This window comes from Eptesicus fuscus, chromosome 11 (assembly GCF_027574615.1).
Source record: "Eptesicus fuscus isolate TK198812 chromosome 11, DD_ASM_mEF_20220401, whole genome shotgun sequence".
NCBI classification, from domain to species: Eukaryota; Metazoa; Chordata; class Mammalia; order Chiroptera; family Vespertilionidae; genus Eptesicus; species Eptesicus fuscus.
Genome location: NC_072483.1, coordinates 25,422,501 through 25,435,640, shown reverse-complemented (window position 1 = coordinate 25,435,640; position 13,140 = coordinate 25,422,501). Strand labels below are relative to the sequence as shown.

The 13,140-nt window shown below is 41.7% G+C and overlaps 1 protein-coding gene across 2 annotated transcripts in view; it reads left to right on the top strand.

Annotated features, from left to right (window-relative positions):
- Nucleotides 1-13,140, top strand: part of GTDC1 (glycosyltransferase like domain containing 1) — a 364,616-nt gene that overhangs the window by 288,060 nt on the left and 63,416 nt on the right. The window lies entirely within an intron of this gene.

The window sequence follows — 13,140 nt, the reverse complement described above, 5'->3', positions numbered from 1 at the left end:
CTCGCAAGTTTGAGGCAATGTTCCATTGTTTTCTACTTTTGAACTTCTGTTGAGACGTCTGATTTCAGTCCTTTTCTGATCCCTTGCACGTGATTCCCTATGTTGCTCTCCCAAAGGGTATCAAATTGTCTTTTCTACTGGTTCTGAAATTCTAGAGTGATTCCACTTGGATTGGATTTTTGTTCCGTTTTTATGCTGGGCACTTATTTCCTTCAGTACAAAGAATTTCCTTATATTTCTTTTATTTTCTCCCCCATGATTTTCTCAAGATTCACTTTCTTCAATTCCTATTAGTCACTATTGAACTTTAGGTTGAACAAACTGAAGTTTGTTCTCTTCTACTTTTTTCTGTTTATTTCTATTTTTGTTCTTCTTTCTATAAGATTTTCTCAACTTTATCTCCCAACTCTTCTATTGATTATTAAAGTTACGATATTTTTATTTGCAAGCACTCTTTTTTTTTTTTCTTTAATGTCTTTTCTTGTTGTATCCTATTTTCCCCACCATGGACCCAACATTTTGTTTTATCAGTATGGATATTATGGGATATATTAAAAGAACTTTTCTATTCTCCCTGTTGTCTCAGTTGTTTCCAAGTTCCTTTTTGATACTTATTTGCTTTGTCATATTTATTTTATGTTAAAAGTCTTCCTCAAATGTTTGATGGCCTGCGTCTCTGATGATTTTTGTGTGAGATGATTAGAACTTCAGAAACAGGGCTTATTGACTAGTGACCTTTCTCATAGGAAAGTGAGCAAGCAGGGCTTCGTTATCTTGTCTTGGTGTCACTAGGTCAGTGCAGTTGGTTTCCAGAGAGGCTCCCGTCATCTCCTGGAAGGGGAATCCCCAGCCGTCTGGGAGCCAACTGGGGAAGGGTGCTGAGAGGCCTCACCAATAAATGGGCTCACTTGCACTCAGGTTCCCTCACCTCTCTGTCAGCCTTGCCTGGTCTCTGTAGGTCGACCCTCTCATGAGGAAGCCACCTGTCTGGTATTGAGGTGGGAGATAGGTGGAGGGGGGAGGCAGTTGCCTGGCTGCATGAACTTGGGGAGTTTATCAGAAGGTTTGAGGTCACTTGATGGAGAAAAATGTAATCTAGATGGAGAATGGCTACCAATTCTGTTTTCAGTTCTGCTCTGCAAGTGCATCTCCAGAGGCACCTGGTGTGTCCAATTCCTGAGCCTTTTGGAGTTTCTCTGGAGCAAATGAGCTGCTGCTTCTTGGCTAACCCAGATGTACAGGCAAAGTCACCTGTGCTGATAGATTCGGTCCCCCTTCTCTCTGCTCAAAAACACATCCATCTTCTTCCTGTCTCCTGAAATTCAGATGACATTTCTTTTCTGTTACCATCTTTTCCAGTTTTTCTCTTCATCCTTGAGAGTCTTATGCCTTATTAAAAATTCCCAAGCCATTATTTTAGTGGAGATGGAGAAGGCATGGGGGATTGAAAATTGGCCCTTGCTCCACCATGTTTCCCCCAATCCTTTCTTCACACTACAGTCAGTGTTCTATTCGCACCCAGTCTGACTAGAAACTTCGCAAATGGCTCCAAACCTTCACTTAGGTTACTAAGGGCAGAAAGGCCTCCCCTGGTAATTTCTTAGGCCTTATGTTTTACCAGCCCCCACCCCATTCACTCCTACCCACACCTACTTAATGCTCTGGCCCTATTTTACATTTTCCCCCTGGACCATGTTTTCTCTGTAGGTTCTTTGCAGATGCCCACCTGTCATTCCCACACCTGGATGACTCTGAATCATCACTGAGGTCCCAGCTGAAAGGTCACCTTCTCTAGGGAGCCTTCCTTGGCACTCTCCCCTCTCCAGGCCTGGGTTCTCACAGTCATGACACCCAGTGCTTCCTGATCCAGCTTCCACCGCATTGTGAGTCCCATCAGGGCATCTGTTTGCCTGGCACCTGGTAGGCACTGCAGGTTTCTTTGATGGTGAATGAGTTTTTTCCCTCAGAACCTTTGTCACTCAGGATTTTGGCCAAGTATTTCAGGCACTTCTTGACCTTCAAAGCCTTGATTATATTCCAGTAATAGCCCAACAATCTACCCACCTGTTACCCTTTCACTCTCCTTTCTCCAAACGTAGAAACGCTGGAAAGTGTAAACACCTGAAGTACTAGTGTTTGTACACTCACTTGCTACACATAAAGGCTTTGTTTCAAATGTAAAATTAGCAGAATTGTATGTTTTAACATTAGTTTGGAATAAAGCTCGTTTCTGTGGCTTAAAAATTAGACAGCAATCAAATCAGAACTTGAAGTGAATCAATACTTAGTGCTGTAGCATTTAATGTGGGAATGAAGAAGAGAGGGTTGTGTTCGAAGTTGTATTTGCTGGTAATTTTGATTTATTCAGGTTGTGGATGGGCAAATGAAAAAGAAAATAAAAGGACTGGATTTTTGATGCCCATCTGTTCATGCTTCAGAGACCTGGAAACTGATGTTTTAAATTTCCTGGTTTTACTTTCTTGGTTTATGCAGTTTTAAGAAGGGAAAGGATGGAAACGCTCAGTTAGAAAAAAATGAAGGAGTAAAAGGAAACACAAGGAATTGTGAAAGGTAGAAAAAAGTACCATAGAAAACAAGCAAAATAGAAAGCGAGGAATATCTTTTTTATTCATAACATTGGACCTTTTTGTAATTAATGTGCCTTTAGGCATGAGTGCAAATCTTTGATTGGTATACAAATGAAAATATGGTAACATATTAAAATACCTGCCTTTAATCTGAAAGTTCAAGATAGCCCAGTATGAATACAGAGGACCAGAGGGATTGGAGCAGGGTTTGGAGAAAATTCTTTATATAGGACATCTTCAAAAATAAATAAATTCATTAATAAGAATAGCTAAAGTATAATTTGTGAGAGTTAAGAAAATACATCTTTAAGAAGGCACGCATCTGTGGTTCATAAAGTAGGCTTAACTATAGAAAGGTCAGTGCAGTGAGAGACCAGAGTGTTTAGAATGTTGAGTTCTCTCTTTAGTAACAATGACAACATAATGATGAAGATCTTCACCATTATCATCAACAATAAAAAATAACTGTGTTGTCCTGGCCGGTTTGGCTCAGTGGATAGAGCGTCAGCCTGTGGACTAAAGGGTCCCAGGTTCGATTCTGGCCAAGGGCACATGCCCGGGTTGTGGGCTCGATCCCCAGTGGGGTCTGTGCAGGAGGCAGCTGAGCGATGGTTCTCTCTCATCATTGATGTTTCTATCTCTCTCTCCCTCTCCTTTCCTCTCTTAAAAATCAATAAAGAAATATTTTTAAAAAAATACCTGTGTTTACTGAGCTCTTACCATTTGCCAAGCAGCATAGGAAAACATAATTCTGCAAGGCAGCTTTAGTATTATCTCCATTTTCCAGATGAGGTAACTGATACTTAGACAAAAGCCCCTTCTCTCCAAGTCAGCTAATAAGTGATAGGCCCTGAATTTGAAACCAAATAATATCCTGAGAGCCCTGCTTGACCCAGTATGCCATTTAGCCCCTTAATAATAATTGTAAAATAATCAGGAAATTTTATTAGATGTGTTAATCCTAGGAATTGGGGAAGCATAGGAATGGCCTCATTCTCCTTGAACAGACGAGAAAACCCAGGTTTAGAGAGATCAATGACTTTATTCACAACCAAGCAAAATGTTCAGAGAAATTCCTTTTCTAAAACCCACTTATCTAGTGTGAAACTTTATATTTAATTTAAAGAAGTAACATTTTGCTTCACAAGAAAATTCACAAATAGTGTCTCCTTTTTCTCCTCTACATTCTCTTATCACATTTGATAGTCAGCTCTCTTCTTTTATAATATTCTCTTGACAGTGTCTGTCAACATAAATATAGGACCTCCTACTCCATGATTTTCCCGACACAGTGTTGACCCTTTCTGCTTTCTCCATAACAGTCTCCAGTCGTGTTAATCATCTCCGGCTGCCATGGCATTAGTCACACCATAAACTGGGTGGTTTACACAACAGAAATGTATTTTCTCACAGTTTAGGAGGCTGGAAGTCTGCGATGAGGGTGCCAGTGGGTTGGTTTTGAGTTGGGTTCTCTTCCTAGCTTGCAGATGGCTGCCTTCCGGCTGTGTCCTCACCTGTGGTGGTAGGAATGGAGATAGGGAAGGAGAGCGAGCAGGAGTGATCTCTTACTCTTCTTAGAAGGCCACAGTCCTGTGGGATTAGGGCACAATTCTTATGACCTTATTTAACCCTAGTTACCTCCTAAAGACCCTATCTATCTCCAGGTATAGGGGTTAAGACTTCAACATAACAGGAATTTTGCGGGAACCCAATTCAAGTACAATGGTGTCATGCTCTAAAGGGCACCCTCCCATTGGGAACACGGTCACAGGGGAATGCTTGTATCTGTTTGGACAGAAGAAAGGGATCCTTTCTTTAGTGCCAGCAAATTGTCCCATCTTCCAGAATGCTTTCAGAATTCTCCAACTACCGACTTTCAAACAAAATATCAAGGAACAGAACACATGATTAGAGATTATTTCTGGAGTTCCCTTCACTGCTTTGTTGGTGCTGTAGCAGACCTGGGATTCCCAGGGGAGTGAGAACGTTTACTTGCCAACAAGGTAAATGCCTGCAAAGCAGCTTGCTGAGTGTGTGCATGTGAAACAGCTCCTTCCTCTTGCTTGGAAGAGATTTCTTCACATGCATATCTGGGAACTTTTTCCTTTTTTATTTACTATCATTAAATTAAGTGAGGTAAATGGATAGCAAGTTTTGAAGCTTTGCTTCTGAGCTATTAATGAAACAAGTGCCAAGCAAGGTATTAAGTTTGAATTTTAAAATTAGATCATTTTAGTAATGGCATCAGTAAACACAGTTTGGTTTAAAGGTGATGTGGATAATTTACAATTTGGGGGGCTGAGAGACCAGACTAAGTCAGTGTGAAATGTTACTATATGAAATGTTACTGAAAGCATTGTAAATACAGACATAAGCTCTTGCAGATAGAAGGAGCTTAAATATTTGTTTAATGAATATTTGTTTCTGACTTAACCCAATGACTCAAGCACTGACCATCTTGAAAATGCCCAGTTATCCAAGATGGCCTTAGGAAGAATCCATAAGTATGGATATCACATAGGGAGCAAGGGAATGGCAAGTTTACTTCGATTTACTCAATTGCTTTACATGTCATCTCCAACACATGTTCTCTTTTAATCCTCTCAATAAATTTGCAGAAATAGATATCACCCCGTTTTATAGATTAGGAAACTGAAGTTCAGAGAAAGTGAGTGATTTGAGTAACTTCCCAAACACTGGGGGTGCCATTGCTATCCCGTGTACCAATGCAGCCTGGGTTCTCCCCTCTTCAGCCTGCCCTCCCCCTTCCTTGAGTGGATTTACTTAAGGTGCTTCACAGAGATTTCTCTCCACTGGTTCTCCCAAAATAATCTTTCCCATAAGCTTCCTACGGTACCTGCAACTCCTCCATTGTGATCAATTCCCTTGAACTAGGTATTGCCCCATTTGAAGGGCATAGCACATTGAGCATGGAAGGTGATTGATACATTGTGGGAACTGAATGATTAGTTCCTGGCAAGACCAGCAATGGAGAGCAGGGCATGGTCAGGGCTGGATGCACAGCGGGGCTTAGTTGCAATTTAGGATGCAAGGAGATGCTTGCTGGGGTTGGGGGTGGGCAGAGGGTGGGGAAGCAGAAAGTAATATAAGAATACTAGGGAATTAACCACCACTAGATGGAGAATGCTTAAAGTGGAGGTAAGAAAATTAAGATTTCTGCTTTGCAGTTTAGCCTACAACTTTGCTTACACTGTTGAATTACTGTAGTAAACCTTGTATAAACTAGAGGGTTTTGTTGCTGTTCTGGGAGTGCTCTGTTTTGGGAGGAGTGGAGAGCATGAGCAATAAGCATCGTATGTTCACAAGGACAGCTCTGAATTTGATAAAAATTATTTCTATCAACATGTAAGGTAGGTTTTCTCATTCTCATACATTTATAGGGACCTTAAATTTTGTGTTGGGAGGAGTATGTTAAAGATTTTTAAAGGGATTTTACAAAATTGCATAAGACAAACTGCTCATATTAGTTTGCAGTTAAATTAGCAATGTATACAATCTGCAACCCTTTGAAATCAAGAGAGCATGGGGAATTGAGGCTTACTTATCTAAGTTAAACAGTACTAATCACAATAACTCTGTTGTCAGAAGAGGCCATGCCAACAAATGGTATAGATTAGGTCAATGGAGAGTGTTTGATTTTCACAAATGATTTTTAGAAATGATGGTGGGAAGTAAAACTGAAGAATAGGATCATGAAAGGAATAGGCTCATAGAGGCTCATAGGAACCATCTTTTCCTAAGACAGCCATGCATCCCAGCTATTTAAAGGACAGAAATCAGAAAACGTTGAACCTTAGGCAGGAGGCTGAAGCTTCTCTTGAGGGCAGCCTTCAGGGAAGATGCTGTCTGCACCGAACATGTCGTCTCTGGGGCCAGACGTGGCAAGGAGGCAGCCTGGTGCCCACCAAGTTGCGTTTAGTTTGGGCGTGCATTTCTCAGGCAACTGTATCGTGTTTGCTTGTTAACTCTAACTGCGGCAAGTTTCGGTGGATCCTACTTTGCCATCTTGTCACAAAACAGATTCTTTGTAGTCCAAGCAAGACTGTCTTGCCCAGCATCTCCTCACAGACTGCATCAATATTTAATGTTGGCTTTTCAAGTTTTCACCATGGGAGATGAAAGTTGGTCAGGTACCAAATGCTGAACGTGGAAACGACGTGGCCTGACCAGCCACGAGGTGGTGGATGGCCATTCTCCCAAAGCTTTTGTGCTTGTGGATTGCGATGGACTCATCTGTGATTCGAGTTTGTTCAAAGACTGTCCTGCCAGGAGTTTCATATTGGAACAGCCTTCATAGACATGTGCCCTCTATTTTAGGAGTATTAGCCTTTAGCCATCCCCAGGAAAGAAGAGCAGCCATCCTACAACCAACCACCAAGAATATGTCTTCCTGTTTAATGTTGTGATCTCAAACATCTAGTTTTAATTACAATGTGTGTGGGTGTGTTTTTTTTTTGCTTGTGATTCCTTTATTTAGTAAAGATAGTGTGGCAAGAGGTATAGGGGGTGTATGTGTCCACATGAGAACACTAGATCAAGATTTTTACTTTCAAACTTTATAGGTTTATATAAATCTGCTTACCATATAAGTGATGTATTGGACACATGTGGGCTAGCATGATTTTTTAATTATCTTGGATATTTGCTTGTGTGGCTAAATTCTAAAAATGTTAATTTTGTAATTAATTTCCAACACATTGTTTGGAAACAATGAATAGTTTTGGTTATAAATCACCCAAGAACTTAGATCACTGAACTGCCGGGATGTGTCTTCCCAGTTGGTTTTGGAAAAGTTACTTATCTTTGATTCCCATTTCCTTTCTCTTCAATTCTCAATATGGTTTCTATCCAGGAATTCACAGAAATCACTGTGATAAAAGAGAATGGTATTTTTTTTCTGCTGTCATCCATATTAGCCTTGAACCATACCATCTTCTGTCATTTTTTTTTACAGGTTCTCCTGATTTTTTTCAAACTTCCTTTGGTCTACTGATGTGTGGCCTTGGTGGATGGCCTTTGGTTGGGGCTTTCATCATTTTCTCATGTGAATGCACTTTCCCATTCCTTCTGCCATCCCTGAAATGTAAAATATGCCTCCATTCATTTGGCTCCCCTCCTTTTCAGACTGGCTGTGGCTGCATACCTCCCAGCGTCTCAAACAGTGTTTCATAATGTTTCCCAGACTATCCTTTGTTGAATATTAATTCTTAAGGTGCCTCCTTGAGTCAGCTGGGGTGGGGGTGGAGGGTCGCTTGTTCCATTAGGTGTCAAGTTTGGGACCAGCCACAATGTTCCCATCACAAAATACATGCTCAATGAGTAGTTATTAAATGAGCCAAGTAATGAATGAGTGAACATAAGTATAGTGCACATTAGCATGTGCTTTGGGAAATTCTACAGTGAAGAAGTGTTTGACTTTGTTTAACCCAGCATTTTCCAAACTTGTTTTCTCACATAACCTTCTCTAGCACAACACCTACACATGCCCTGTGGAAGTAGCATTGCACAAAACACAGCTTGTAAAACCCCTGCCTAAAGGATACAATGCAGTAGCCATACTGTTCTCCCTCCCCAAGCCTGAGCTGTAGGCTGAGCTTGGTCAGCTTCCTCTCCTTGCCTGACCCACATGCAGACCGGTTTCCTTCACCTCGTTGCTAATGCCATCCTCTTTCTTCTCTGGCTCCAGTTTGGAATAACCTTTGGTCAATTATACGTTCTGTGCATCTTTTTTCCCTCCTACATTGTCTTCCAAATCTGGTCTGAGAAGCGAGGCTCTTCATAATCTCTGCCTCAAGGACTCTATCTGTTAGTATTATTTCAGAGATTCTATAGGTTGAACTAACTTTTTATTGAAGTCTTTCAAAAAAACATTTGTAGGCGGTATATACCACCATGGCATACATTTCAGCCATGACATTCTCTTCAACAACAGATGAATCAATATTAACATCCTAAATTGCCTTTGTCTTAACACCTTCCTCTTGACTACCTCTGTTAGTCAACTACACAGACTGTAGCATCTAAACTTCAGCGGAAATAACTAAGATGCTTGGAACATTTCCTGTGTTTGCCATCAATCGTGACAGCCTTTAATGCTTCTCTCAAATCTAGTCTTTCCTTGACTAATCTGAATGAGGCCTTTGGCCCTTCCTATAGGTTCAGCTCTAGCTGTGTTTGTTTAGATGTGGGGGATGGGGAAGCAATCAAATGTATGTATAGCTAGCACTCACTCCAGCTGTGTCTTTAAAGATTGTCCAACACAATCTTTTGTGGCTGTGGCTCAGGAGCCATGTCAGGGGGCAGAGGTGAGAGGAAGACGGCGTTTGAAAGGAGAGGTTGCAGTAGGTAGACTACTGCTGTTGCACAGATTGACTATTGGCTGGAAAAAAGTTGGGGGTGGAGGTCCCATGGCTAATAACAGATTAGAAGTGATTATTACAGTAATCAGGATATTTCTGAAAGTAAAAACAGTTCAAAGATGTTCTGTGGGCAGTAGCATTTCTTGAAGGAAAAATGGGGGGTTGTGAAATAGTGAACAGCATATGCGCTAAAAGGCAGCTCTGTGGAGTTCATCTGACTCTCTCACTCCTTACGTGGGATCTTCCTTTTCTCATCAGCCCCTGCATCCGAGGTGGAGCAGAGCAGGAGAGAGGAGTGTTCCGACCGGTGTCTGTTTGCATAGTCCCGTCATTGGGCGAACCTGGACAGACACTCTGCCCAGTTCTGTAGAAAAGCCAGCCCCCCCACCCCCTACCTCAGGAAGGTGTTATCTTCTTTTTTAGCCTGGCACCATTTATTGCCAAGCTCCTCTTAACTGTACATTACAAAGAGTATCTGATTAAGAATGTTCTGGATGGGTTAATTAGTGTGGTGACTATTATTAAGCAAACCGCTTGTTAGTATTATGCCTATTTGATCTGGGTATTGATGTGAAGTAATTGACCATAGAGCTACGTTTAGAAAAGCTGGAATAAAGTTTTTTTTTTTATTTCTATTATGACAATACATTTATATGAAACACGTCTATGAAAATATGAGTTTCGTGGCACCAAGAAGCAATACACTGTGTTGGGGTGGTAGATGAAGGTTGTTTTATTTTGTTGTGTTCTGTTTTCTGGAAAATGAATACATTTGTCCAGCTACTTCAAGATCAATTCAGCTGAAACAAAGGAGTAGAAAGTTATTTCAGCTGACTACTGCAGAGTATATGGCAACTAAGGTGATTTCAACTCCCCTCACTAAAGGACATATTTCTTCTTAGATTTAGCTCATTGACTAAATACTCCTCTGGGTAACAATTACTATATATAAATAGACTATTAAAAATATGAGAAGATATTATACACAAGGAAAGCCTAGCATGTATCCACCTTCTTTCAAATAATGGATTATTATCTATATTATTTATTGGTATTTTGTCCAGTCCTATTATTTTCCCTAGCTATAGCATTTCCATAGGGAATTTATTCCATGAGCTAATAAATTATACCGTCAGGGAGATTTTCTTGAAATTCAGCTTAAATTTTCCTATTCTTAATTTCATCTCATTACTCCTAGTTATACCCCCTTGTAGCAGGCTAAATAATTATTCTCTTTCCTTGGAGACTCCTATTATGTACCCCTCTTAGTTGTCACTTAGCCAACCTATTCATATTTAGCTCCTTTAATCTGTCCTCATAAATCAATTCTTCCATTGCCTTAATCATTATTATTGCTCTTCGAAGAACTCTCTAATTTTCAAATATATACAGTTATCAGGTGGCCCAGATGAAACCCGCATCCGCACAGCATTCTGTCCCCTCAGACGTGGTGACTTCCTTCCCTGTTCACCGCGATCTGTAACCAAGTGGCGGATCAGTTTACAGGTCCCATCAGCACAGGCTCGCCCTGTCAGCCCCAGGCCATCAAAACGGTGCTTTCCATGTGCTCTATTTGCATTCAGGTTTACTTTTATTTTGGCAATTTCATCACATGGGGAAGTGGAGTTTTGGGTTACTGCTCATATTTATATTCTGCATCTTTCTGTGTCCTCATTCACCACCAGCTATCAAGTCAGTCATCAGCCTGTGTGAGCGTGGGATTCTGTTCCTCCTTGAGCAGGTTTAGGAAACGCGTTGACTAAAAGCAGGCCTAGCACCTTGCCCACAGCTAAATGTCCTGTCAGTTACCAGTTCCCATTGTTTACCACCCTTTAGCCAACCTCCAGTCTCTTTTAATTTGCAATTTTGTTTGCGTGCTGGACACTGTAAATGGATTTTATGAGTGAGAGGGGTCGTGATACTGTTTTCTAAAATGAAGATACGTTGTTTTCATGCTCACCAATTTTTTTTTTCTAAATTGTGAATTCTTTGTGCACTGAGCTTGTAATTCTGTTAAAATCTTTTGTAAGCTTCCCTGGCATTCCTTATCTGACTTAAACAAGCAGGTCCCTTCACTCGCTTTATTGTTGTTTTGCTGATGTGTACAGATGTTCCTTCTCTTACTGCTTCTTCCACTTGTTTAGGAGAAGTGGAAGATATTGTTATACTCTTTTTTTTTTTTAATTTTGTGTTGATCAATGAACAATTGATTTTTAATTCTTTAGCATTCCTCAGTATTTTGAATTTGTATCAGGAAGAAAGTTGGTTAGTTCCCTTACATATTTTGGACCTGTGAGATCTGAAATTGTAATCCGCATATGCCCAAGTTTCTTTCCATTGTAAATCAAGAATTAATGTACTTTATTAGGGCATACCAAGAGGGTTAGCACCATCCTTTGTCTACTTATGTCTTGGTGGAAGGGGCTCCTTATATATTCAGGTCTCAAAAGGCTTCATAAAACAAGCGCAGAAGCCCCTCTCCCCCAAGTAAGCTTTTTGATTCTGGAATACACACAGCATATGACAGCCAGACTGTGTTTCCAGCACTCAGGGGACCCCCACCCCACCATTCCTTGGTGTTGCTCATCGGCCCCCACTTTGAGAACTAGTGAATACCCTCTTCCCTTCTACTCCTCTCCAAAGAGAAGGTTTTGATCTCTCAGCTTTTTTTTTTTTAAAACATATGTTTTTATTGATATCTTTTTTTTAGAGAGAGAGAGAGGAAGGGAGAAGAATAGAGAGATAAAAATACTGATGAGAGAGAAACATCAATGATTGACTACCTCCTGCACACCCCCTACTGAGGATCGAGCCCGAAACCCGGACATGTGCCCTGACTGGGAATTGAACCAGTGACCTCTTAGTTCATGGGTTGATGCTCAACCACTGAGCCACACCAGCCAGGCTCAGCTCACTTCTTAAACTCCCTCTCCACCTCTGCCCGCCTCTCTTGAAAGATGACCTCTCCTAATGCTTTGGTGGCACACCTTAGATGCCACACCTCCCACCTGAAACCCTTTCTTCAATTTCCTTTTTCTCTCTTTCCCTCAGTTTTGTAAGAAAGTTTAGTTCAATTACCTTTTATAAGGCCCTACGTTCCCCCCACACACACCCAAAATTCTGCTGCTATTTCACACGGTAGGTTGGTTTTCTGCTTTCATCCTGTAAGCTTCTGTTTCATCAGCATCCTGCTCCCGCCCCTAGCAGGTATCTGAAAGGGAACCCCCAGTCATACCCTGGAGCACACGTGCCCTATTAAAAGAACGCACCTTGCCTTCCTGGTGTCCTCTTCCCCTCTCTTTCTGTGCCCGCCCCCCTCCTGTGCACATACCCTAACCTGCAGTCCGGCTTCTGCTGCTCCCTCCATCGGAACCACCCTTGGAGTAGGCACGGATCTGCTATGTAACAAGGCCCAAAACTCCTAGTTTCTGGTGCTATGGCACCTCTGTAATGTTTTACACCCTTTTTACACATTCGTTTGGGGCTCTTAATTGACTTCGGTTGTGAGATATTACGACTCAGATTCACTTCCTACTCTTCCAGTTACTCCTTCTGGCTCCCCTTCCCTGGTTCCTAATCCTCACCTACCTCTTAAATGTATGTACTCTCCATTTCTTCATTCATTCAACAGTTCAGGGGAGGGGCCGGATCTCTGGATGGGCCAGGGACTCAGAAAGCCCTTGTATCTGGCCCAGTCGCCCCTCTAGACCTCGGACCCCAGGGCCTGGCCCAGCCTCTTTGGGCTGCATATCATTCCCTGAGGGGTTCATGTTCTTTCACACCCCTCCCCTCTGCTCACACTGGTCCTCAGTCCAGAAACCCCACCTCTCTGCCTTTCCAAATCCTCCACTAAGACTCAGGCTTTACTAATTCCTAAGTCAGAACTGAGCTCCAGTTCCCAGGTTGAGAAGTTTGTGTCTGTTCTTCACATACTGTGTCCCCCTCAGGTTAGCTGGTGGTTCACACCCATCTCCCACCCAGCCTCTTCTAAGCACCGCTGGGTTCCTCCCCAAATGATGAGGAACTCCTTGATTTCATTTTATGTAGATGCTTCTGCCATCGGTAATCTCACATGTACTTCACAAAATATGAGCAGGGTCGATGTGACGAAAGTGTGTACAGGTGCGAAGGAATACAGAAAGTCATGTGAGCAGAAATGCCCAATGTTAACC